The sequence below is a fragment of the Strix aluco genome, chromosome 5, assembly GCF_031877795.1.
Source record: "Strix aluco isolate bStrAlu1 chromosome 5, bStrAlu1.hap1, whole genome shotgun sequence".
Lineage (NCBI taxonomy): Eukaryota > Metazoa > Chordata > Aves > Strigiformes > Strigidae > Strix > Strix aluco.
This window is the reverse complement of record NC_133935.1, coordinates 48,210,073-48,236,356: the sequence shown is the minus strand read 5'-3', so window position 1 is coordinate 48,236,356 and position 26,284 is coordinate 48,210,073. Positions and strand designations below refer to the sequence as shown.

General features: G+C 39.2%; 1 protein-coding gene across 1 annotated transcript in view; it reads right to left on the bottom strand.

Moving 5' to 3' along the window:
• The window catches only part of PTPRR (protein tyrosine phosphatase receptor type R), a 157,790-nt gene that overhangs the window by 116,859 nt on the left and 14,647 nt on the right, over positions 1-26,284 (bottom strand). The window lies entirely within an intron of this gene.

Here is a 26,284-nt window from a genome sequence, read left to right as displayed (position 1 = left end):
GTCAGATTTTTTTATGGTTATATTAATGCCATGGTTTTTGTAAGAGATGGATTCGTACCAAATGATCCATCTTCATTAGGTAAAGCCAGATCCAACCTACTCGATGTGTTACCTGTGACATAATATCAACAAGCCTGTATTGTGATTTTCGTTTTAAGTATTACAGCTTTAAGGAGATAACCTGCATATAAAATTTCTATTCTGTGGATCTTCTATAATACCTAATATCAAAAGAAATAAGTTTCCTAGAACTCTGATTTTAATGCAAATTGTGTGTGATTTTGCTCAAATCTAGACACACTGAACTAATTTCTACAAGTTTGCAGTGAAAATCAGCCTATGCTTTTAGCTATGGACTAAGAATTATCTGATTTCAGATAACACAGAACTAGAAAACACCTACCATATTTCTGGATCGAGTTTCTTGCTATTGAACTCAACCATGTCATATAAACCCATCGTAAACTGAAACTATAAGAACCCGGAAAGCTAGGCAATGCAATCAGTATCTTTTCTCCATGAAACTGGGAGTATGGGTTTTCCTTGCTGTTAGTGTGAGAAAATTCACTTTGGAAGCACCTTCTCAGACATATTTGTATACTGTTTTTGATGTTTTGAAGGCTTTTTCTGTTCTAAAGTCATTACTGTTGTATTTGAGAAACTCACAAACTGTTAATGAATGTATATTTGCAGCTACCTCTCTATGAGGCAAAATCAAATAATATCCTGTCTGAATGGAGGGGAGACAATCTGTGTCGGTGCTGGTGACCAAACTAAGATCACTGTGGACAGTGACATGGTTTAATTCCTATTCTACACCAGAAGGATTCATAGTTAGAGCTCTGGGGAGGACTCTACTCGCTTGTTTATGCTTAGCCCATTTCTACACCCAATACAGTATGGGAGTTATTGTACCCTTATTCCTTTCTTGTAGTAATTTAGGGATTAGGGCTGTAATCCAAAGTAAAAAAGATGTGGGTCCAATATTCTCCCTTTTACAAGGAGACTTCAAACCACATTTCCCAAGAATGAATGTTGTCTAACAAGCCTGAGGTTATTCCAGGACTTCCAGCATTCTCCATCCATCCTTTTGAAGCTACTTCAGTGTATAGATAAGAAGCCCAGATTTTTGAGGGAAGAGATAAAAAACAAATGTGACCGTGTCTCTGCAATTTAGTGGCTGCTTTAGGCACAGAAGGAGGCAAGTCCTGGATTCTGTTCCCTGTTTTTTATTCAGTAAATATTTAATCATATCAGTATTTGGTATTTTTTACTTAGTTACTAACAATTAGCAATTCCTTCGTAGAAAATAATAACCAAACTCATACAAAAAATACTAATTTTTAATTTACGGCAATAAAGCAGCATCTCCCACTGAGTACCTCATGCCATTTTATGCTGAAGTTCCTGAACAGAATTTCATTCCATCTTTTAATGTTTAATATATTTCAGGGAATTAAGAATGATTTTTCCTCTTATTCATGATTATTAATAAACATATACTATTTAGCACATATATATATATAGATCATGCACCAAATTTGATATCCTGTTTATGGCAGAGGCCTTATTTTGCTAGCTATTTTATGATCTTGCATCTCAGAGGACATTCGGTAGCACCATTCACCCTCATGGTGAAGAAACAGAAAAGTGGTTTTATGGCCCCATGGTCCCTTCCGGTGCATCAAATGTCCACAGGTGCCACCTGCTGAGTCACAGCATTTTGAGGTGCAGCACAGAGAAACCCAAATAGCTTCCTAAAACAAGTTAACCATGGCTATGGCTACTATGTGATGATGACCACACTGCTTCTAAGACATGATCTGGCTCATTTACAGCTAGCTCTTTGCAACACGCACCATAAAGGTGTCCTTATTTTGCTTCTAGGGGGGCTATGTAATCAAACCAGAAAGCAGATGCTAATGAAAATGATCTTTATAGAGGCTGAAAATATGGAAGTGCTTGGCTAAAATGTCTAGGAGTGTGGTGGTTTCTTAAACATGAGTGCACCTTGACAGATTTATGGTTGTAGTCAGAAGAAATGTGTGTCAGAAGCTGCCCTGCTCCAAAGGCAGCAGGCTCTGGGGCAGAGCTTTGACTCTTTCAGAAGATCATCCTTCTCCCAACCTACTCCTCAAAACTGAATCAAACAAGCTGTTTGACAAGGCCATGGTTATCCAAGTAAACTACTGTTCTCCCACGTGCCACCCTCTCTGGTACCACTTGTCACAGGTACTTCACCTCTACTATTGTAACAAGAGAAGCACAACCAAAAGGAAGAGGTTAAAATTGAAGTACGTAGGAGTTCAGCTTGAATGAGTGCTACAAGATTAGACACACTTTTGTTTTATTTCATGTTATTATGTGATATGGCAAGGCATAGAAAGAAAAGCAATTAAAGAACCAGGAACATTTTGTTCACTTCAGAGATACTCCAGCTACTCTGCTGAAGGAAAGGTTTTTCCTGGATCTTTGCCTTTGTGAATATATTACATCTATCCTGGACTGTGATCCAAATGTTATGAGAAATAACTAATACACTAAGTTAGGAGATCTGCCTTTTTCATTGTATAAACAACCTTCAAGCACTGTTTTGCAAAATTTACACACAAATGCTCTCAAATACCAAGATGCTATTTAATAGACTCAATATTGTTCGTCATTGATGGAGCCAAGCCTAATGTAAACAGATGAGTTCACTGAAAATCAGGTATTAGATTTGTCCTCAAAACAGCATATCATGAGTGCCTGTATGGGAAGAGAGAAAGCACAAGACAAGAAATGAAGGACAGTTGCACTCTGGGCAGCTCTAATGGTCTGAAGACTCTGGAAGGGAGCTCTCAGGCAGATCTCAGTGTCACACTGACCAGCAGCAAGTATTGTAGCTATCAGAAAGTATTCTGGAACCACAGATATAATCCTGACAGCTATTCAAAATAAAAAAAGGTAGCTATCCATGCTCACTGAAATCTGAGAGCTTCAAGACAACGTACTCATGGTCATAGTCATAAGACTCAAAATGACAATGTATAAGCAAACAGAGTTCATTCAGTCCCTTCTACATTCCTCGTTCATCTGCTGTGCTGCAACACTGCACTCACTGCTGGCCTGTAGCTTTCATTTTCCTATGTACTGAGATCTCAGTCCAGTCTAGGCAGAAACTACCAGTGAACTGGAGCCTTTTATCACCCAAATAGAAATGAGGACAGTACCATGTCCTGTGCAGCTATTTATCTAAGGTGCATTCAGTTTGAGCAAGTGCCCATAGGATGGGACCTTTGCCTACCTTCCCTCAGTAAGACACAGGCAAATAGATGCTCCAGCGTTTGAACAGATCCCCAGACACACAAACTAGATGTGGCTAGAATTTGGGACAGAAACACCTGCGGGCCCAAAGTATGCCCAGGTATTTTTCATACTCCTACATATTGTAATCCACACCAAGGTAATAGAAAAATATATGGGCTTGAAGATACACAATTTAAAGAATTAAAAAAATAATAGTATATATATTATCCAAGTCCTTTTTTCCCATTGTACAGGCATCATATAGATAATACTCAGAACTGCTGAATTGTTCCACATTTTTTCTAGCCATGTTTTGACTTTACACTAGCACATAAACTACCGTTAACCAAATGTATATGGTTAACAGTTATTTAAAACAATTCCTCCACTGTCTATATTTTTCCCTCACTTCAAAAATCCACTGTCAACTCTCCTCAAAAAGCTCTACCAGATTAAAGACAGGTGTTACATTCACTGTCAGTAAACACAATTCTAAGAATTCACAGTAAGAGGATTTTAACTCCTCTGAAAAGAGTGTTATAGAAGAAATTTTATAAAGAAAGGCCATTGCTGACCAAAACTTAACCATGTTTGTATGTTATACACTTTATAGAAGATCAGCACAAGTATTGTAATATTTCATAACTACCATCATTGTAGAATTAATCAATGCTAGATTGGTCTGTAAACTGAAATTTAGCTCATTAAAAGCACAAGATGTAATAAGCGTTTTCAAGTAGCTACAGACAAGAGCCCTTTTATTGCAGCATTAGCAACATCTTGCTAAAATAGACCTAAGTTACAACTTGATTATTATACCTTTGCCTATTTTATACCATTCCTTCTAGGTTTAAGCTCAAAATCTATTTAAAAATTACAAGCACTTATGTAATCAGGCTTCACTACTGCCTTTACAGTAGGCAGTGTACAGTCCCACATTCAAATTAAGAAAGTTGTGCAAGAAATGTTGTGGTCTCTATTTCTTTTTCAGCCAATGCCTTTCTCCAGCCCATGCAAGCAGTTTAATAAACATGGTACTTTATGAGATTAAAGAGCTACAGATAATCCAGGAAACTGCACATAAAATAACAGGATTAAGTTATATAGTTAGCTCAGTGGACTGAAATAAATTCGGTTCACTCTGCTGGGCTAAAATGCACGTAAAACCTTTTACTTCCACTAAACCTTCTTCCTGAAAGCTTCTTTACATTAATATCATGGTATATCACAAACTGAAAATACTTCAATAAAAATAAACGTATTTAGGAGAAGAAAAGACTTAAAGAATAAATTACTTTTGTGTTGGTTTATGGATTTAAAAATCTAAATAGCATTTTCTAATACCCAGACTTGGAATAACCTTTCATGCTTTGTTTACTGGACTATGGCAGTAAAAATTTTTTGTTATTATTTTGTTTGATAGCTGGTCTTGAGAGACAATAATGTCTTGTGGAAATGGAAAACTTTGCAACCAAAAAGTCAAAAGAAAACACTTAACTTTCCATGCAATATACCATTTTGAAATATGTACACAAAACCATACATAAATACAAGATACACTTTTATGTAATAAAGTGTTAGTTGATATCTTAGTTTAGGAAAGGCAAACTCTTAGCACATCCACCAAGATAAGGATATCTGTTGCTTTCAGAAGCAGCTTATTTTCTCCAAATTAGTTAAGAAATTTGTTCTTTCAGACTCCCTTCCTTCTCCTCCGGCTCCCACTGATTTCCCCTTACTTAATCAAGCTTACAGTGCTTAGACACCAGAAGGCAGTCGTCTTATTAAGACAGAATTCCTACTGATGAATCAATATATGTATGTAGTATGAAAACTTACATAACTGCTCACTGATCAGGAAAGCCACATGCATATATTGAATGACAATCACAAACACATTGAAAAACAACAGAAAGTGTATCATTTACTCTATCATCATTATCAGAAGGGACTATTAATGGGCAATAGACATTTACCTGGTTTTAATAAGAATTTTTTAGGTACCATTTAATTTTTAAAAAAGGCAGAAGATAACAGAAATGCCTATAAATAAATTCATACATATTCAACAGAAATCTTCAAGGCTATGCATCTTGCAAAACTTTGTAACTATGATTAAAAAGCAGCAGATTGGTCATAAAACCTTTATTAAAACCAAACATTCTAATCAAGCAACACATTTCCAAACATAGAAACATCTGGAGAGTCACAACTATAAAATTGCAATTCTGTCCACACTTTTAAGTTAACTCATCAGGACTAAACACAAGATGCATTCTTACAAATGTGCGTTCAGCACCAGCATAATTCCATAAAACAGGACTACACGAGAATAAAGAGATGGCTCCTGTTCAAGATGGGATTTCCATACATGTATTGTTTAGCAGGTACACAAGATTTGGGTCTGTAAACCTGTAGCTTGTCCACGCTCATTTGTTTGGATTCTTGCAAGAATACCTCAGTCCTACACGACACCTTAGATCAGGTTAGGTACGTTAATACTTCAGGGAGTGCTTGGGTCTGCTTAGTGTTTGTCCTAGGCCCTGCTAACAAAAACGTCTTGTGCTCTTCCCACACAGTCCTACCCAAGAAGCCCTCTTTGATTCCTTTCATCATCCACTAGCTCCTTGTAGTAAAAAGGAGAGGAAAAAATGACCCAGGGCAGCCATTGGAACACTAGGCACGTGGTCACCCCCAAGGGATGTACCTCCTTTGTACCCTAAAGGAGGCCACTCCAAGGCAAAGTGCTGCTCCCTGACTGTGGGTGTTTATCCCCAAGCATGCTAGCTGTCAGCAGCGCTAGCCCCCCTGCAGAGACAGGTAGGAGGCCAGGCAGCCCCTGTGGTTAGCTGGGCCTCAAGCCATGTGTAGTAGCTGTCAAGATACACAATAGCACACAGGTAGGGAAGGTCTACAGAGCTTGTCAGGACTGCACATCGCCAGCCTGGGCTATGCCATGGTGGCACTGACACAGAAAATGAAAGGAGGGCTTGGACATAGGTCCTGTGACCAAGTGGCCTGTCACCACTGTTTGCCAGCTCTCTCTCCAAGGATGACCACCAATGTAGACCTGCCTGAGTGAATGCGTGGGGTGGGATCTCTTAATCATGTCAGAGCCTTGTTCTCAGCAGGGATTCAGATGCTCTTCTGGCAGCTTGATCATCCCAGAGAAAAGGAGGACAAGGTGTGCTGCCTATGTCGTGGCATTACTAAAAAGTCAGGTTGTATCTTCTAATCAACCATGATGCTTAAGGGCACACATGTTGGCAGACCTGCCCAGTTCCCACCATGGGTATAGTCAGGTGTATGGTTATCTACAGATTTCAGGGCAGTAGCCTAAGTCCCCCCTCGAGAAAGAGATACTGCACAGTCCTGCTGTAGCCCCTAAACATGCATGGATGGCTGATAGCCAACCATTTGGCTGGAGCATACAGTGTGGTAAGCTGATGGAGCAGTTGACAGAAATGAAACACCCTGGAGGAATGCAGGTACCATGACTAGAGTCTGCTCCAATAGCTACCAGAATTAAAAGAAATCTCCACAAAAGCCACATTCCTTCAACTCACTAGTTCTGTAACTTAGAGTCTTTTACAGATAGATAGCCAGATAAGAACATATTGATTGGTAATATTTATATGACTAATTGTATTTTTATATATAAATGTATATAATTACAAATATAAGAGATCAGTATTTATCATTTCTACCATGCAATGCATGATAAAGACAGGTTGTTTCCCAAGATAAGGAAAAGCACAAAACTGAGATGGCAAGTAGAAACTTAACAGTGAGTTCCTGTAATTTATTTTCATAACTACAGCTCTCAAATACTGTTAATGTAATTGCTATTTATTCATGATCTTATTACACAGTGGTTAACAGAGACTTGGGAAATACATACACTGTGTGTAAATTGCCTTTAATAAAAGCAATTAGACAGTTGAATGAATAGTGTTCATTACCACCTAAGAGTACAGGGACATCTGGTGGATGATACTGTTATTTGACATATTTTCACTAGACATTTTCCTCCAAAACTCCACAGAGTACAAATTCAATCTATTCAATGGCCTACACTTAAGAAATACTGCATATTTTCATATTGCTAAGTCACCTTTGACATGGACACCTTACAATAAATTAATTTTAAATGAATATTCACTTCAGCTGGGATAACTTTTTTATTGTCTTTGAGCAGACATCAATTTAGTTTCTTTTAGTCACCACTCACATGGCAAACATGAACCTTTTCAAAGTGAATATAAATTTTTTTCTACACCACTTTACTAGAAAGAGCAAAATTTAATCTCAGACTTCAAAGTATATTTTGGTCCCAAGTTTAAATGGCATTTTCAGAAATCACTTATATTATCATTTAATTCCAGGTCTGTAAGTACATCAGTGTACATGCTTCACAATAATCCCCACAGCACATTGAATCCAGAAGTCTGTGGAGCATTGCAAAAGCAAAGGAACCTTATTCCAACAGCAGGAATATTCTCTAGTTAGTTTTTCCTAGCTTAACACAAGCAAATGAGCAAATAGGTTTGGAATTACTGACAGTAAACCACTGTTTATTATTTGCCATGAATAAATAATAATTAAAAAAACCAGACCAAAACATCTAACTAAAACCAGAGTTGAGAACACCTGCCATACTGTCACAATATATGGTGAGAAGATGCACATTAGAGTTCAAGAAAATGTCTGCACAACACTGTCAGAGATCTGTTAACAGAAGGCCCCTGGTGAAAAAGGGAGTGTGCACAGCAGAGGGGAAGACTATCAAGGGAACCAAAGAGAAGTGTGAGCTAAGAAATACGTAATAATGGAGAGGAAAAAGAGATCAGTAAAATTATTTGAGGCTGCAAGAATAAAGGAAGGAGTAGAAGACAGAGGAGAAAAGAAAGACAAAGGTGAAGGTGACTGAAAAACAAAGGCAAGCCAAGACCCTGGTAGTACCCTGGAGTGAGGGGTAGCACTGAAGAGATACAAAAAGGAGGGTAGAACAGTAGAGCATGAGAAGAATGAGAAGGTGTGAGAAGAAGGGATAAGTGCACAGGCAGGAGTATGCAGAAGACCAATGCAGCACTCCAAGGAGGAAAGAAGAGCTTCACTTCCAGCAGCTATATGGGGGCATGATCAAAGAAGATGAATGTGCTATTTAAAGTATTTTTCCAAGTTTGTATTTATTGTGAAAGATTTTGGGTAAGATTAGATATTTGCCCTATCACAGCCTGAAACCCAAACACCTGTTAAAACAAAAGACAAGACAAGGGTTGGATGAGGAAAGGATTAAAGGATTTACACAACTTGCACACAGTAAAGTCAAAGAGGGAGTAGATGAAAATTAAGCCAGTAAACTTCACTGGGGGTCCAACTTAAAGGCCTCTATGCAATTGCACGTAGCATGGGGAATAAACAAGAGGAGCTAGAGACACGCGCACGCCTGCAGGGCTACAATCTTATTTGGATCATGGAGACATGGTGGGATGACTCCTATGACTGGAGTGTTGGAATGGAAGGATACAGGCTCTTTGAGAAGGACAGGCAGGGGAGGACAAGGAGGGGGTGTTGCCCTCTATGTCAATGACCAGCTGGAGTGCACAGAGCTCTGCCTGGGGATGGATGAGGAGCCAACCCAGAGCTTATGGGTCAGGATTAAAAGGAAGGCAGGGACAGGAGATGTTATAGTGTGGGTCTGCGACAGGCCATCTAAACAGGAAGACCAAATGGTTGAGGCCGTCTATAGATAGATAGGAGCAGCCTCACATTCATAAGCTCTGGTCTTCATGAAGGACTTCAACCACCCTGGTATCTGTTGGAAGGACAACACAGCAGGGCATAACCAATCCAGGAGGTTCCTGGAATGCGTTGGTGATAACTTCTCCTCCAAGTGATAGAGGAGACAAAAAGGAGAGGTGCTATGCTGGACCTTGTTCTCACCAACAAGAAGGGGCTGCTGGGGAGTGTGAAGCTCAAGGGCGGCCTTGGCTGCAGTGACCATGAAATGGTGGAGTTCAAGATCCTTAGGGCAGTGAGGAGGGCATGCAGCAAGTTTGCTACGCTGGACTTCAGGAGAGAAGACTTTGGTCTTTTCAGGGATCTGCTTGGCAGAGTACCATGAGATAAAGCCCTGGAGGGAAAAGGGGCCCAAGAAAGCTGGCTAATATTCAAGGATCACCTTCTCCAAGCTCAGGAGCGATGCAAAGAAGAAGTCAGGTAAAGACGCCAGGAGGCCTGCATGAATGAACAAGGAGCTCCTGGATAAGCTCAAGCATAAAATAGAAGCCTGCAGAGGGTGGAAGGACAGACAGATAGTCTGGGAGGTATATAGAGAAACTGTCCGAGCAACCAGGGATCAGGTTCAGAAAGCTAAATTCCTGATGGAATTAAATCTGTCCAGGGATGTCAAGGGCAACAAGAAAAGCTTCTGTAGGTACACTGGTGCTAAAAGGAAGACTAGGGAAAATGTGGGCTTTCTCCAGAAGGAAACGGGGGACTTGGTCACCCAGGATATGGAGAAGGCTGAAGTACTCAATGACTTTTTTGCCTCAGTCTTCACCAGCAACTGTGACACATCCAAGTGTCACACATACAAGATACCATCCAAGACACAGAAGGCAAAGGTGGGGACTGGGAGAATGAAGAACTGCCCACTGCAGAAGATCAGGTTTGAGACTATCTAAGGAACCTGAAGGTGCACAAGTCCATGGGACCTTATGAGACGCATCTGCAGGTCCTGAGGGAACTGGCAGATGAGGTGGCTAAGCCACTATCCATCATATTTGACAAGTCGTGTCAGTCCAGTGAAGTTCCCACTAACTAGAAAAGGGGAAATATAACCCCCATTTTTAAAAAGGAAAAGACCTGAGTTGGTCTCACCTCTGTGCCTGTCGAGATCATGGAATAGATGCTCCTGGAAACTACACTAGGGCACATGGAAAATAAGGATGTGATTGGTGACAGCCAACATGGCTTCACTAACAGCAAATTGTGCCTGACAAATTTGGTGGCCTTCTATGATGGGGTTACAGCATTGGTGGATAAGGGAAGACTAACTGACATCATCTACCTGGGCTTGTGCAAAGCATTTGACACTGTCCCACATGACATCCTTGTCTCTAAATTGGAGAGACATGGAATTGACAGATGGACCACTGGGTGGATAAGGAATTGGCTGGATGGTTGCACTCAAAGAGTTGCAGTCAACAGCATGATGTCCAAGTGGGGAGCAGTGATGAGTGGTGTTTCTCAGGGGTTGGTATTGGGACCAGTGCTGTTTAACATCTTTGTTGGTGACACAGACAGTGGGATTGAGTGCACCCTCAGCAAGTTTGCCAACACAACCTAGCTGTGTGGTGTGGTTGACACACTGGAGGGAAGGGATGCCATTCAGAGGGACCTCGACAGGCTTGAGGGGTAGGCCCGTGCAAACAGCATGAAGTTCAACAAGGCCAAGTGCAAGGTCCTGCACATGGGTCAAAGCAATCCCAAGCACAAATACAGGCTGGGCGATGAGGGGATTGAGAGCAGTCCTACAGAGAAGGACTTGGGGGTATTGGTGGATGGAAAACTGACTATGAGCCAGCAATGTGTGCTTGCAGCCCAGAAAAACCACTGTCTTCTGGGCTGCATCAAGAGAAGTGTGGCCACCAGGTCAAGGGAGGTGATTCTCCCCCTTTACTCCGCTCTCATGAGACCCCACCTGGAGTACTACGTTCAGCTCTGGGGCCCCCAACATAAGAAATATGGACCTGTTGGAGCAAGTCCAGAGGAAGGCCATGAGGATGATCAGAGGGCTGAGAGAGTTAGGGTTGTTCAGTCCTGAGAAGGTTCCGCAGAGACGTTATAGCAGCCTTCTAGTACCTAAAGGGGGACTACAAGAAAGCCAGAGAGGGACTTCTCAAAAAGGCACGAAATGATAGGACAAGGGGTCATGGTTTTCAACTGAAAGAGGGTAGGTTTAGATTAGATGTAAGGAAGAAGTTCTTTATCGTGAGCGTGGTGAGGCACTAGAACAGGTTGCCCAGAGATGTTCTAGATAACCCCTCCCTGGAAGTGTTCAAGGCCAAGCTGGAGGGGGCTTTGAGCAACCTGATCTAGTGGAAGGTGTCCCTGTCCATGTCAGAGGAGTTGGAACTAGATGATCTTTAAGGTCCCTTCCAACCCAAACCATTCTATGATGATGCTATGATTCTGTTCTTTCATCATCCGAGACTGTTTGAATGGATTGTGAGATGTCTTAAGTTGGCACTGCAGACTAGGTATTTTGGGGGCAAGAACTCCAGCAAACTCATTACAGGAATGAAAGAAAAGTATAAAAAGGGGTAGAGAATAATGCATGGTAAGCACCAAATGGTTAGCCAGAACAGAAAAGGATGAAAAAAAATTAAGGATTCATGAAAACTGTGGCAATGTTCTTCTGAATCAATGCTTTTGAATACGTTACACGTCTGATTAAATGAAGAGATATACAAGTTTTATACTGGGCAACACAAAGCGTTTCAAGCAGTTAGAACTCTTATTCTCATAAGTTTCGTATTAATTCATATCAGTAGTATTAGGTTGTAAGTCTCAGTAGAAAATATAATTCAGGAAAAAATGAAAAATGCAGAAGTAATGTAGCGCAAGTTTGGCTAAAATGATTGTCTAGTTGACATCATGATTTCAACTAAATGACTCCTGATTATACATGAGAATTTTTAAAAGGCTTCCATGGATAATAAGTGATCTTTCCAAACAGAGAATAATGGAGCGTGCTAGATTCACCACACTAAAGTTTTATTCATTCCTTTCTGTTTATGTAACCTGTCTAGTACTGCCTCTGAAAACCAAATTCTGCCTTCCCACTTTACCAGATAAAGCACATGGACTGCATGTGGTCTTATCTCCCTGTACAGAAACACTTGTCTGCATTTTTACTTTATAGCGTTTCCTTCAACTTTCTTCTCTAGCAAGGATGCAGAAGCTCCCTGCTATCTAGGTTGTATGAGGAACTCAATATAACCTTACCAGGATAATCTGTGTTGAGACTCGTGCTGATACACTACCTTTGTACAGGCTGTTAGCAAAAGAACAGCTAAGAATAGCTTCTTCCTCCAGCTCCTGTCCCCAGAATTTCTTCTCAAAATTGTGAATTTTATACTGCTGAGAAATAATATATTGCTTATAATCTCACTAAAAGCCAACATGCTGAATTCCTGAAGATCAATTTGCTTCAGAATAAGCAACAGATCTGTGGTTAGAGCTTTACACTGGCTATGGGAGACCTCAGTTCAAGTTCCTGATATATATATGCTTCAGAATAAAGAATTATTGCTTTGTCCTCCATATGCCACATGATTAATTGAATGACTAGACTTCCAGACAAATCTTTTCTGCCAACACCACAGATTCCACTCAGTCCAAATAATTAAATAAAAATTGATCTGGAAAGGGGAGCAAAGCATTTCAGCGTCTAAAAGAGACTTGGCCTTCTGGAACTCCCATGTATTGAAGGCAAGACCAATCTCAAGTGCACTGAAGACACTCCCTGTGTGAGCCTGTCTCAGGTTTATCCTAAAATGTAAACAAAACCACCAAATAATATTACTTGGATGATTTAACTAATTTCTTCCTGTGACTCTTGGCTTCTACCAGGATGTGACAAAAGAGGCACTGGAACCTGAGCATCCATTATAGCTCTATGCCTTGAGCTCTGGGATCTTGGCCATTTTGTGATGCATGACTCTCATTTCCTCTTTACATCCCAATTAAAAGGTCTAAATAGTTTCATTTTAGCCTGGTTAAATTTTTTTACCTCAAAAATTTACCTCAAACCTCAAAATTCTTTAAGGAGGAACTTCATTTTCAAGATATCTCTGCCTTGAGTTTTTGACTCAGAAGACTTCATTTCAGTGGTTCTTGATCAGCCTCCTGTACAGCTCATTTGCCACAAGGAATGTGTGATCCACTCTATAACTAGTAAGCTGTTAGCTAGTTGGCAGCTGATGTGATATCAAAGCGAAGGTATTTTTGTATTTCATCAGCCTCAAAGTAATTTTGAAAGAACTCCACAATTAGAGACAAGGGAAAGAAAAAGAAAGGCAAAGACATAGGCAGAGCCAGTCAGCCTCCAGGCAGAATAAGATTTAAGAAAGCAGAGATGTAGCTTATATGTTAAAGTAGACAAGCCAAAAAAAAAAAAATTACTGTGTATTGGAGCCAAAGAGTATAGTCCATGCCTTTCTATTCCAACTGAAGAAACTACAATAGTACTAACATGGCCAAGAGAGCAAAGATCAATAGCAGTAGAGCAACGGATGGACGGGGTTATAACAACATTAAGACAAAGAAAAACTAGCAGTCTTTGCCAAACTTATACAACTCTGTTTGGCAAAGGCTGGATCACTGGGACTGGCAACACACAAGACGTTAATGAGGCCACAGTGACTGAAACAGTCCTTTCAAGCAGCAGATATGTATTTCTGAAATATTTAATTTCTTCAGTGATGATCAAAAGAGATGAATATGCAGCATGCCAAAAGCACTGAATTTTTTGTTAAAAGTTTCTTACCTTTAATGAAAAGAATTTATAGGGCTGTGCTCATAACAGATGAGGACTGGTCAACTGGCAGCCCGTGAGTCAAACAGGACATGCAAGGAAATTTTGGCTAGCCCCTAGGAAAGCCTAGAGCTGTAAGCCAAGCCACTTTTACAGTCCACTGAAAGATAACGGTAGAAAGCAAAAGTGAATTTGATGTGGGCCAAGAGAAAGCACTGCCAACCATTGAACACACCTGGCTGCCCAGCCAAACAAACTGGTAGCACTACAGAAGAGAGAAAGGGCTTGACTGTGGATAGGACAGCTGGGAACATCTGAATCTGGTCTAGAAATACATTCCCTGGCGTAGAAATACAGTCAGTGCTCAGTTGCCCTTGGATTTCAGTTTAATGGCACATGAATATGGAGACACCAAAGCTGCCCTTAAGCAGTGGTAGCTCAGTCAGGAGGATACCATAACTCAGCACTGATATTGATGCACCTAATGTTCTGCAACACATTCCCCAGCACTAGGACTCCAAGGAACTTTTTGGTTAGAGATGACCAGGTCTGTGCATTGATGCTAGGCCTTGGCCAGCAAGCTCTGAGAGATGTGAGTTAAATCTGTGCCCCGTATATCTACATCATGACCTTACTGTTATATTGTTACATTACATTATCAGGCTTTTTTTCATTATCTAAACATCCTAGTCCCTCACTTTGAATAATGGAGAATTAATTATAAAAACATCCTATTCTTAACACCTGGACAGAAATAAATACGATCCTTGAAAATAAGCTGCCTATCTCCACTTTTTCTTAGTATATCACCACCACAGAGATGTGCTATTCATACTGAGTAATATTATTGTCAGACTAAATATTTTATATTTTTAGAACCAATATTGTAAATCGAGTTATTTGTTAAAAATTTTCCTAAAGTATTTTATTAAAGCAGCTCTGATCATTTTGGCATAGACATGAACCTCTTTGACAGAGTAAGCTTGTAGTTTAAGTCTCACATTAATTTCAGTATGTATGTTGTGCTCTTATTTTATAAGAAAGATGAAAATTGTTTATTTTGGCCATCTCGTTAATCAGTTTAGATTCCAGGAGGAAAACTATTAAAGTTGACAAAAAAGTTTAAATTAGTATGTTTAAATACAAGAAAAGTGAAAAGAAAAAAAGAAAAAGAAGTATTTTCTGCAGTGTTCTCTTGTCTCTACTGGCATGAAGGACTGTGCATAGAATGAACACAGGTCCTCGGAATCTCTGCCTTTGAAAGAGGAAATAAGCTCACTCACAGTTACTGTAAGAATAGCCATCTTACTTTTGTTACTGTACCATGTGGACATTTGAAGCATTTGAAATTGTTTGGGCAAGAGAATAATTCTAAAAACACAATGGTATCCCATCATGCTTGCTGAGCAAGTTAAAGTAGAACACGAATAACTTTCATTGACCAGAGGAAGACAGTAATTAAAATAGAAAAAAACATGACTAAAGTAGTAGCTCTGCAAGTATTTTTAATGTATCAGGCTCTCAGCCTTCTAAAATTAATTAATGCTTTAATGAAAGTTGTCTGTTATCAGACTAACAAATGTAGTTTTTCTAATATCCAGCTACCCTGGCTTTCAATTAAGACTCAAAGAGCCAAGAACTGATGAGAAGGGACATCATAAATGATTTATGGATGTCCTACTTTTGTGTATGGTACATTTATTATTCTACTTAATGCATCCATATGGTTTTCTAATTCATTCATTACTGAAAGCCTCACATTACAGTTATTTCATTAAAGGTTATATCAATTTTCAGGCAGATTCTTAGGAAGCATATTTAAAAATTAAAGCTACAATCAAATTTTTGATTTAGCACATGGATTTCAAATTATCTATCTATTTAATTATTGTCTTATTATCTATTTCTAGAGGGGTCAGTTGTTGTGTTTTTTAAATATTTTTCTTGATCAACATTCAATAGCTTTCTTGCTATTTCATTATCTGATTGGTCTTTTAAATTTGCAGTTTATTTTTCCTTGTTCTCCCAACTCCAGTCAATAGTCCCTTGTTCTAACCACAAAAGTACATCATGCCAGAGAGGTGTTCCTACAGCTAATAATCACCTTCCCTCCTCCTACCCCAGCCATCCTTTAACAGAGTATTTCTACCAGGGTCAATCTAGAAACACTTAAAACTAAGTTTATGTCATAGTAGGCAATGGACAAAGGGGAGAGGTCTTTAACTATTGTAGCTATAGTTTAAACAGAAAAGAGTGGAGGAAAGGAACTGAGTATTTTTAATTTTCAAGTTAATTTCTATTGCCTGTATACACTTTTACTGTGACTAATTAGGCAGAGCCACAGCACCCTGTAGTACTATTCCAGAGAAAGCCTATGAGAGAGGTTTTGGGGACAATGTCTGCTTCATGCTTATTTTTCATCATCACCTTAAGACAAGGAATATAGTTCTTATACTAGCTTTACTTTGCCTAAAGAATGCCAGGGCTCTAAGAGTGCAGTATTTAAGGTCATTCTTCTACTCACCCAAAACATTTGTTTTTTAATGATCTGTCAGCTCAGAAGACTGCACTACTATAGAACTACATGGTACAGTACCTGAAATTAAACTGTTATAACATGAAATAATTTTTATTACATGAAATTGAAATATCATATCTGTTTGTAACGGTTAACGTCCAGAGCTGTGTTCTTAATGAGACAATACATTATGTGTTCCGCGAAGAAAGCATATCAGCAACAATTTGGCTAAACAGTGCAGAAAGCTGTAAGTGTTGCCAGAACAGCACAGGACTGCACCAGAAGTGATCCTTATTTCTTTCAGTGTGTTTTCAAAAACAAAACAAGGTTACTAGTACAATTAGTACCAGCAAAAAGATAACCTCTTGTTCTAAAAACACCAACAGGAAAATGGGCAAAAACATGAAATTAAATTCAATCAATGACATTGTGTAAATCAAGAAAAAATTACTTTAGCATATTGTAAATGTAAAAATCTTGATTTATATTGTCATTGATTTCTGTGCTAGTTTGTTATACAATGACCATTCCCAAGGAGAATGCATATCCTCAGCCAAATCTGTACAAAGCAGATATTCCACTATTATTCTCCAACAGCTAATGAAGGCTGAAATGTAAATCTGTTTCAATTCATGTTTAGATGAACATAGATATAACATATGCAGTCCACCACTTTCCTTCATTATTCAATGCTATTAGCAGTCTTGATATGTACGCCCAGCACTTTTCATGATGTTTCTACCATATACTTGATTCAAAGCACTGTATCCACTAAAAGTATTTTCCACTAGTTTATTGTGCTGCAGAGACCAATAAGAATTAGCTCCATTACAAATTGTCAGTCATGACCGACCTTCAAAGGAAGGACAGCAAAACATTACTTAAATGCTTCTAGCAACAACAACAGACAGAGACTTTGTACCTCTCTGCTTACCTCCTTGGGTTATTCCCTTTTGCATGTACCATTTCAATACTGAGGTGACTGAAAAAACATCATTCAGTTGACAGCTATGTGATCACTTTCAAACTCCAGTATCCTTGCAGCCTGTGCATTTAATTTCAGAATTAAATATTTCCTTTTTTGCAAAAGACATAGTTAAGTGCAGTAATACTTGATCTATGGAGCATTTTAAAAAGTGTGTCCAAAAGATCATCTTCTGCTCCCTAATAATGTTTCTCTGATTCAAAACATCATTGTGTTTTAAAAATATCACAAATTAATGCAGAGATGATACCAAAAAGACATTATTTTTCTTTTTCAAAAACAATTTTTATAGGGCTTAGTATTTAAGGGGTTATATACAATAATACATTATGAGCCATCTATTGAGGAACTTTATAGAAGCTGTCACTTTTCCTAACAACAATGTCAGAAGTGAAGAACCAAAAGGATTATTCCAGAGGCTGAACTGCCAGATCCAACAAAACATTGACTGATAAGGAAACACATGCTGTCTTGATGTCTTTTTATCTGAGCGCCCTTTATCTGCCTTTTAAATGTTACTGTAGGGGACTTAGGTTTTCACAAAGATAGGTCTCTGAGGGTGCTAAAAGAACTTAAAAAAAAAAAAAAAAAGAAACAGTGCTTCTTCAGTCTTTGTTCCTGAACATTAACAACACAACACATAGATTTATTGTGGGAAGTAGTAATTGATTTGTTTATTGGTGGGTTTCATGACCCCAGTAGGGCCATTTTGTTCATTTATGATTTTGGACCTCAAGTATGTGTGATTTCAGTGATGGCCCCTTGAACTCTGCGTGCCAGGAAACTTCTCCCTTTCCTTAGTCAAATTTAGGCAGTTACAGGTTTCAGCTCACTTGTAAAAGGAAAGCAGAACATTGATAGCAATATAGCAATCTCCTAAACTCCTGCTGAAGTATGAGCCTCTCTGTACTGTTCAGGGTAATGGAGTCAGTGCAGATCCAAGCAGTAAGGAGTGCAATGCTACCTCCAAAGCTGAACACTGAAACACCCAAAGTGCAGAAGGCAAACAAAGAGCAGGGATGGAAAATCCACTGTTGTCTAAATCTCTGGGTCTTTTCTCCTGGAATTCAGTACAGCATGGCACAGAAATGGTACAGAAGCCTATTTCAATCAGAGGAATAAATGGGGGCACAGAAATGGTGCAGAAGCCTATTTCAATCAGAGGAATAAATGGGACCATGTAAATAAGAAAGAGGCAGCAGGGGGGCTTGTTTGTTTGTAGGTTTTTTTCCCTTTGTTGGAGACCAAATCAAAACACATACAAGAAATTTGTACTGGATCAGCCCAAGATAAATACTTTTCCAAATTTCCAGTTGACTGAAGTGATGTGTTCTGTGTCAAACAAATAATTTCATCTGTGAGTATAAGTGGTACTCTGTACCCCTTAGCTCAGTGACTAGATCATGTGAAATAAGACTCAGGTTAGTTTTCTCCTCTACCTCCTTTAGAGCAAGGCTTTGAGCCACATCTCCCACATTTGGGTATACAGACTTTCTCTCACATTTGAGTTCCACCTGCACCTCCTAAGTATCTTGAAAATGCTTAAGCAAAAGTGAAGATCTTTGATTTGGCTGCAACTCTGTCTGAATTCAATCCAATTTCATGGAAAATCTCTGTTTTGAAAAAAAATAGAAATAATCAATTGATAAATATTTTCCTGGAGGACAAAACCAAAAATTTGAAGAATGGAGAAACATAGGCAGATTCTGTTCTGCTACACACAAGTATCTACTTTATAGCTGGGACTGGCCAGTTATAGAAATATACAGCTGAAAGAAGTATGGAACAGCTGACACCTTCTTACAGATGAACTGCACAGCGCTGTCAATTAAACTTTAGGCTTTAGCTGAAAAACATATAACATGCCTGCTCCTGAAATCCAGTTTTCATTTAAACTGTGCAGCTTACAAAGAAAACTAAATGACTTCAAGAAACACCTTCCCTTCCCTGAAAAATGCAGGAAAAGTAAAACTGTGTGACCAAAGAGGATCTGGTCAATTTGTGAAAGGTATGACTAGCTTTTGTGCAAGTTTAGCATCCCATTGAATGTTACAGAAAATAACCCCAAAGTTGCCAGCAGTAAGCTAATCAATTGAAGCACCGGGCTGCTGAATATCGCACTAACATTCTCTTAATATTTTGCAAGTCAGATGACAAAAAAGTGCCTTAAGGAGGTTTTAGTGCTTGTTACAACCTAATGCAATCTTTCCTGTTTTCCACAAAGACTGACAGCAAACACAATACCATGATAATGGTTCAGCATGCAATTACCCCTGCTGAAGTTCACAGAAGGAAGCAGAAAGAAAATGAGGCCAACTAATGTAGACTCTAGACTTCTGTTGTGCAAACAAAATGCAGAATGACAGAGCTGCAGGCTACTAGGTCTATTTGCAAGGCTTGCTGCCGATATGTTATGTCTAGTATAATTACTTAAGAAAGGAATAAGATAATGGTGAGCATCAATCTCTTATTACAAGGTGGACTTGAGCCAAATACTTTGAAGACCTGATGTTTGGGGTGATGATGTAAAGTGTAAAAGGACACAACAGTGATTATAACAATCACACCAAGGGTACTGACTGATATTGCCCACTGTTGTAATGTGTGACTAACATTTAGAGCTTGTTAACAATTCAGCACTGTAATTATAAGGTCTTAAAACTGCACTGTCTATCATCACGGCACTTGACTTCTGTTGTTCTAAGCACCAGACAAACACATGACCTGGAAATGGAGAGGGACACAGCTGATACCTTACTGGATTTTGAGATCTCACTTTTCAGAAGGCTCCTTGGAGAAGTCAGTGCAGAGACATGATTTTCTATTTATGCCTCCTCTGCCTGGCCCAGTGCCAATCCCTCTCTTAGGCTCACAATAACAGATGTTAAGTGACAGAAAGTGACATCTGACTTTTTGTTGCATTTCATAGACAGTTAGCTTCGCTGTTTGCCCCACCAATGGCTGACCTGCCACTTCATGGACTACTTCTTGTCCTCACTCATAATGTATCTTTTGCCTTATTCTCACCACATTTTGTAGCTTAATATACTTTCAAAAGTATTTTGACCACCTCTTCACAAGGCCTACAGAGGGAAAGAGCTTAGGGTACTTTTACTGAATGGGAGAAGTAGATACAGAGAGCCCTCCAAGTCAGCAGCACCAAGGTGTGTTGGGGTCTATCTGTGCACAAGAAGGTAAATGGCCTTAGGAGTCTGGATCTGACACACTCGAGGCTGAGACCCCAGGTTCATACAATATTCAAAAAGCAGTTACTTAGTCACTTCTATTATTACAATATAGTATAACTACATCTAGCTATAGATCTACATATACATACATTTACATTTATCCCAGTGAAAATTAGGACATTACTGTACAGGGTGTAATAGGAAGATAAAAATCACCATTTTGAATAACTTCCAAACTAACTGCAGTATAATGTATCACACAACACATGATGGATGGCAGACGGTGCATAAGCAACAACAAACCACTTCTGTTGTAAGAACATCCCCAGCCTTATCCATTCCTCTCCCCTCCTCTCCCTTCCAAATGAAGAATGACTTTTGGTTTGTGGTGTCCTGAAAGCAATCCTAAATTTCTGGTCTAATGGAACACTCTCAGCTATCAAAGTTTCTCACAGACTTCTATGCATTTTTATCTGACTGAGACAGAAACATTTAAATATGACTTTAAAGATTGTTCACCATGGCCTTACAGTGCCAGTTAATGGAGTGGATGCTGTGCCAGCAGAGGCTGCCATAGTATTTGAAAGACAGAAGAGTTCCTAACAAAGAAAACTTAAAAAAGGAAGAGGCTTTATCTTATATCAAGGCAAGGTATTCAATATCAGGGAAAAGAGTAGCAAGAGATTATGGAAAAACAGTCAGTCAGTAGAGTGGACAACTGGGGAAAGCTGGAACAGGTTATTAGTGAAAAAACATTATCAGAGCATCTTCTCTTGGGATTCTCAGAAGGCCATTTACCTTTTGGTAGGCAGAAAGATCACACGCAGCTTGGTGCTGTGACTCAGAGGGCTCTCTGTATCCTACTCTTCTCATTCAGTAAAACTCTATGACTTGGCCTTGAAAAAGAGGGCACCTTATATTACCAAAATACCAGTGAGAAGAAACATGCGTTTTTCATTTAAAGAAAAGTAAAAAGCAAATTCCACCAAATTGTTCCATTTTTATGAAGATAAAAGAAAATTATATTAAATGTCTCCATAAAAATCTACCTATAGGGAAAACATTTTTTTGGACTGAAAATGATTGGAAAGATTGGATGCCCCCACCTTTTTATCAAGTTCTCCTCATACAGTTCTTCTTATGGCACTCCAACAAAGCCAGCCAGTAGAGGCAATTTCAGTGTTCAGAAGAAAGGATATTTTGTAGTCTGGTTCTCTTTGTTTGGCTGATCTTTAAAAGGAAAAAGCAAGTCTTGCATCAAAAGTAAGTTTTGAGTGGATACATGAAGGAGGAGAGAGTAGGACATTCTGTGTGTTACTAGAGGAACTTAAGAGATGACATTCCACATGGAAGCCATGGCTTCACAGAAAGAACAAAGAATTAGAAAAATAGACATTTCCAGCAGAAAAAAAGTGGTAGGAATAATGAAATAAAATATAGGAACAAATACGGTAGATGAGTTCTGAGCCTTGATACTGGTAATTAAACCTAATGTATCAGGAAATGGGGAACTGATGGAGGAATAAACTTAAACGTGTAAGGCCATGTCAGTAATCAAGCAAAAGATGCATCTTCTCTGAGTAGGTAGCATGAGAAAAGTTAGACAAGAGGATATAGCAGTACTTGTGGGATGAATTTGACATAAGTGTAAAAGCAGTTCTGCTGTGGTTTCACAGACTCATGGTTTTCAGCTACCCAAAGCCACCCAGAAGCAACCCACCTACTTGAACTGTGCCTAAAGGATTTTCAAATTATTTCAGTATAAAATGTGTTAAGATGGGATCATCTCCAGATTAAGATGGCACTAAATGTACATGTCTGTGTGCGTGTATGAATGTATATAAATATGTAAGCAGTCAGTGTGCAGTTGGTGCTTACACATCCACTATCATCGATAGAAATCCTGTCCTTGCAGCCATTTGGGATTAGGGAGATACTCAGCTCACCCTGGAGCAGACAACAAGGCTATGTTCTACTAGTAGATTAAATGCATCTGGTACTGTTCTCTGCCAGTAACAAAACTGATGTGGAAATGGCCTGTGTCAGTACTAATCTCCAAAACAGGATGATCACATCCAGTCTGACTACTGAATATGGTCCCTGACCTATATTAACTCCCTAATAATCCAAAAATTGTTTAGAAAAGTGCTAGATAGCTTAATAGACTACCAATAGGATAGATTTCCACTGCCTATACTGAAGCTTGAATACCTAGTTCACATCTGGATATCTACTTATAGATACATACCTTCATGGGCTTTACTCTTCTACTGAATCCTCTCAAGGCACTAGCACCTGAAGCTCTTCCTTGTGCTCTTCAGTGTGCTTGAAGATAGATGATTCAACCATTGGTGACAAAATAGATGTAATAGTATGGCAGAGCAATAGCTCTGAGGCATTCGGCCTCACACAAAATACCATGGAAAAGGCAAAGAGAAGCTCTGTGTGACTGCCTGTGAATCTTATATCCTATTGACATTAGCTGAGAGAAACTCCAATTAAAACAACTCAGTTCAGTAACACTCATGTAAACCAAACAAAACTAAAAAGATGCAATGAATTTTAGGCTACTGTACAGTGCTGTGGCCTTTCTAAGCAACAGAAAAAGAGACAGATTTTCATATTTATATAAGAAAGTGTATAGTAATAGTGAGGTGTGAAAGGGAAAATCTTGATATATTGAGCAAGTTTATTACCTTTATATTTCTGAAACACTTCACGGGACACAAGTGAAAAAAAAAAATCTGAGGAGCTTGGTTCAATCTTAGTACAACAGACTTGTGTGCCTGAGCAAGACTCTGGACAGACCAAACTATATTACAAGGGATGATATTTAGCACCTCCATGAGGTGATAGTTTAGACCCAGTCTGAGCTGTAACCTTTACAAGTCCTTCTGCTTTTCTCTCAAGTTCAGCCCTAACTATATATATGTACGTATGTATGTTTGGGTTTTTTAGCGAGTATGTTAGACAGCAACATTTTTAATCATAAGTGGTTATCCACAGACTATTTCTGCTTCCCATGTACTGCCTTGACCTTGGTTGTCCTCACATTCAATACTGGAAAGACTTGGAATAAACACAAATAAACATTTGGAGAACTTGTTTATTTCACTACTAACTGTCTAATATGTTCGATGAGTGTATAGTTTCTGAGATCCAAAATAAACCCGTACAAATAGAAAACTCTCAAGTATTACAAAAAATTATGTAATTCCATATGTTAACCAAGAATTTTTCAGATGAGTTGGTCTCATGTCATTTAGAGAGACAGCTAAACAGAACATATGGGTAAGCACCAAAGCATTTATAGTTACGGTATATGGTTATATACCATAGCTTCCCTCAACAAACAATGTGCACTGAACACACACACACACAAAATACAGACAGGAACTTAATACTGGGTAAGGTGATGGAAAGCCTTCAATTATATAAAACTCACTCCCTAAAAATAAATCCCTCCTCTTCCTTGCTTAGGCAGACAAGCACTACAATTTCCCCAGGTTCAGTAAAATTACTTCTTAACATGCGTTCTTTATTGATAGAACCACAAAACATCACTTGACACAACACCTGCAGAATTCTTGGCTTCATAGCTCTCTGCTGTGCATTGGCAACATTTTGCTTGTCAGATGGTCTAGTCCTTACCACAAAATGTAACCTTGTAATAGTTCTACATTAGGCATCCATTCACCCTACCTTTCCACCTCGATCATGAAGAAAATGGACCTCAAATCACTGAAATTAGATTGAATTCAGTTTCCTCCCCTCTGCAGAGCTGCAGCAGTGTTGATTTATTTTAAAAAATAACCCCCATTGCTGGCTTTCATACTAAATCACAGTGTGCACCACTCATGTAACTGGATTACAGGAAGCATTAACACTAGCAATTGCCCTTTCAAGTTGAGCAACCAACAACATTGCTAAAGGCTGGAACAAAAAGGGTCAGCCAGGGCAAAACAACAAATGTTGCCGCTTGCCCTATATGATAAAAAGCAAAAAGCAGCAACAAGCAATAAATTCTAGTTCGAAATAAAGAGGGAGCAATATACATACATTCAAAACAAAACAGACTCCCTTGGCAATGACATTAATAATACAATCTATTTCAGGTGACATTCAAGAGGGAGAAACAAAACACTGAAGTGCAGAGACCTGGAAGAAGCAGGGCTGTGCTTGGATTATGGCAACCACCCTGCTGTGGGACAGCTGCCCTTCAGAGGAAGACACCTTCAAAATTTCTTACGATGGGATTAGTCCAAAGAGCTGTCTGACCCTCAGCACTTCAGCTTTAAAACATACGCTTCCCCAGATGCTTTTTCTGAAAGGATGACATCAAAAGCAAACCAGAAACACTGTCCTTCAACACAACCAGAGATAGCTGAAGATCCCAAGCAACAAACAGCTTTCATGTCATGATTACCTCACGCTGTTATGCCCCCCCTTAAAGCACATATGGTTCTCAGCCAGAACAGAAGGCTTCAGAGCAGCAGCTCCATCCTAGAAATGCAGTAGCAAAGCTTCAGACTGAGGTCACTTAATGAGAACTTAATGTAGATTTAATAGATCTTTTTTTATGTGACTGCCAGTTGAAAATCTACCTCATTTGGCTTTTAATGCAGGCATAGAGCCAGTCAGCTAAAATCAGGGTAAACCCAGAATATTTTGCAGGATTCTTCCATTGCAAGTTTAGGACTCCAAAAGTGGGTCTCCAAAAGTGTGTAAAGCTCTACTAAAATAACAGGCCATAGGTAACAGTGTAATTTAATGAAAAAATGAGGGGCCATGCATATTCTGAGTTCTCTGAACTAACAGAAAAGTTTCACCTTCACTGGAGGTGAAATAATGCTTGCTATGGAAAAAAGAGAGCAGGTACCTTCACCATGGAGTTGGCCCCACTGGCTTAGGCTAGCTTGGGGCAAAGATGCATCCAACTTGCTTGGCATCTCCTCCTCCTGATCAGCACCATTCAGTACTGGGACTCTGTGTACAGTTGCATGTCCCCAGTGAGGTAAGGCTGTCAGTACCTTATTTTGCTCTGATATGGACACTTACATACAACTGAATCTAGTCCACCGACTACGCTAGCCATCTAATCTCAGTTTAGGAGGTCTTGTTCATGTGGTATGCAACAAGTGCAGAGCACAGATTTTTGAGTCTAGTTCCCCAATAGTATTTTTTAACTGTTAGAACTTTAATGTTAGACTAATAAAATTACTACCCTTTTTTGGGTAGTCACTAGCCTTTATTACATTTGGTGCATTCATGAGGGCAGATCTCTAGAGGTACCAACAGCATGAGGAACTTATACATGATTCTGAAACACTGTGTGTTCTAACATACCCTAGTGTTGTATGCTCTATCTTCTTTTCTTATTTATAAAGGCCATTGTCTTTTAATCTAGCATCTTCTGTACAGAGTAATTTACAGAATTAGGCAAATAGCTGCTGATTGTAATTAGTCACATTGTTTCAGTTTAATCTTTATTAGTTCACTCTATTGAGTGCATGAGCCATTATGAATGGTAGTTCTTCCCTCCAGGAAGAAGGATGAGCACAATGCTCTTCTCCATAATCAAGCAGGGCTACCTATGCACCAGGGTGAGGCAGAGCAGCATCTGTACAAAGCATATACAGACTGTGCTGTGCTCTACTGGCAGCATGCTGCTCTTCTGGCATGCAGGGTGAGGATGCAGCAGGGTGGCATCAGTATACGGTTCCACTGACATGCCCCCCACTGCAGGAGGGAGCACTGCC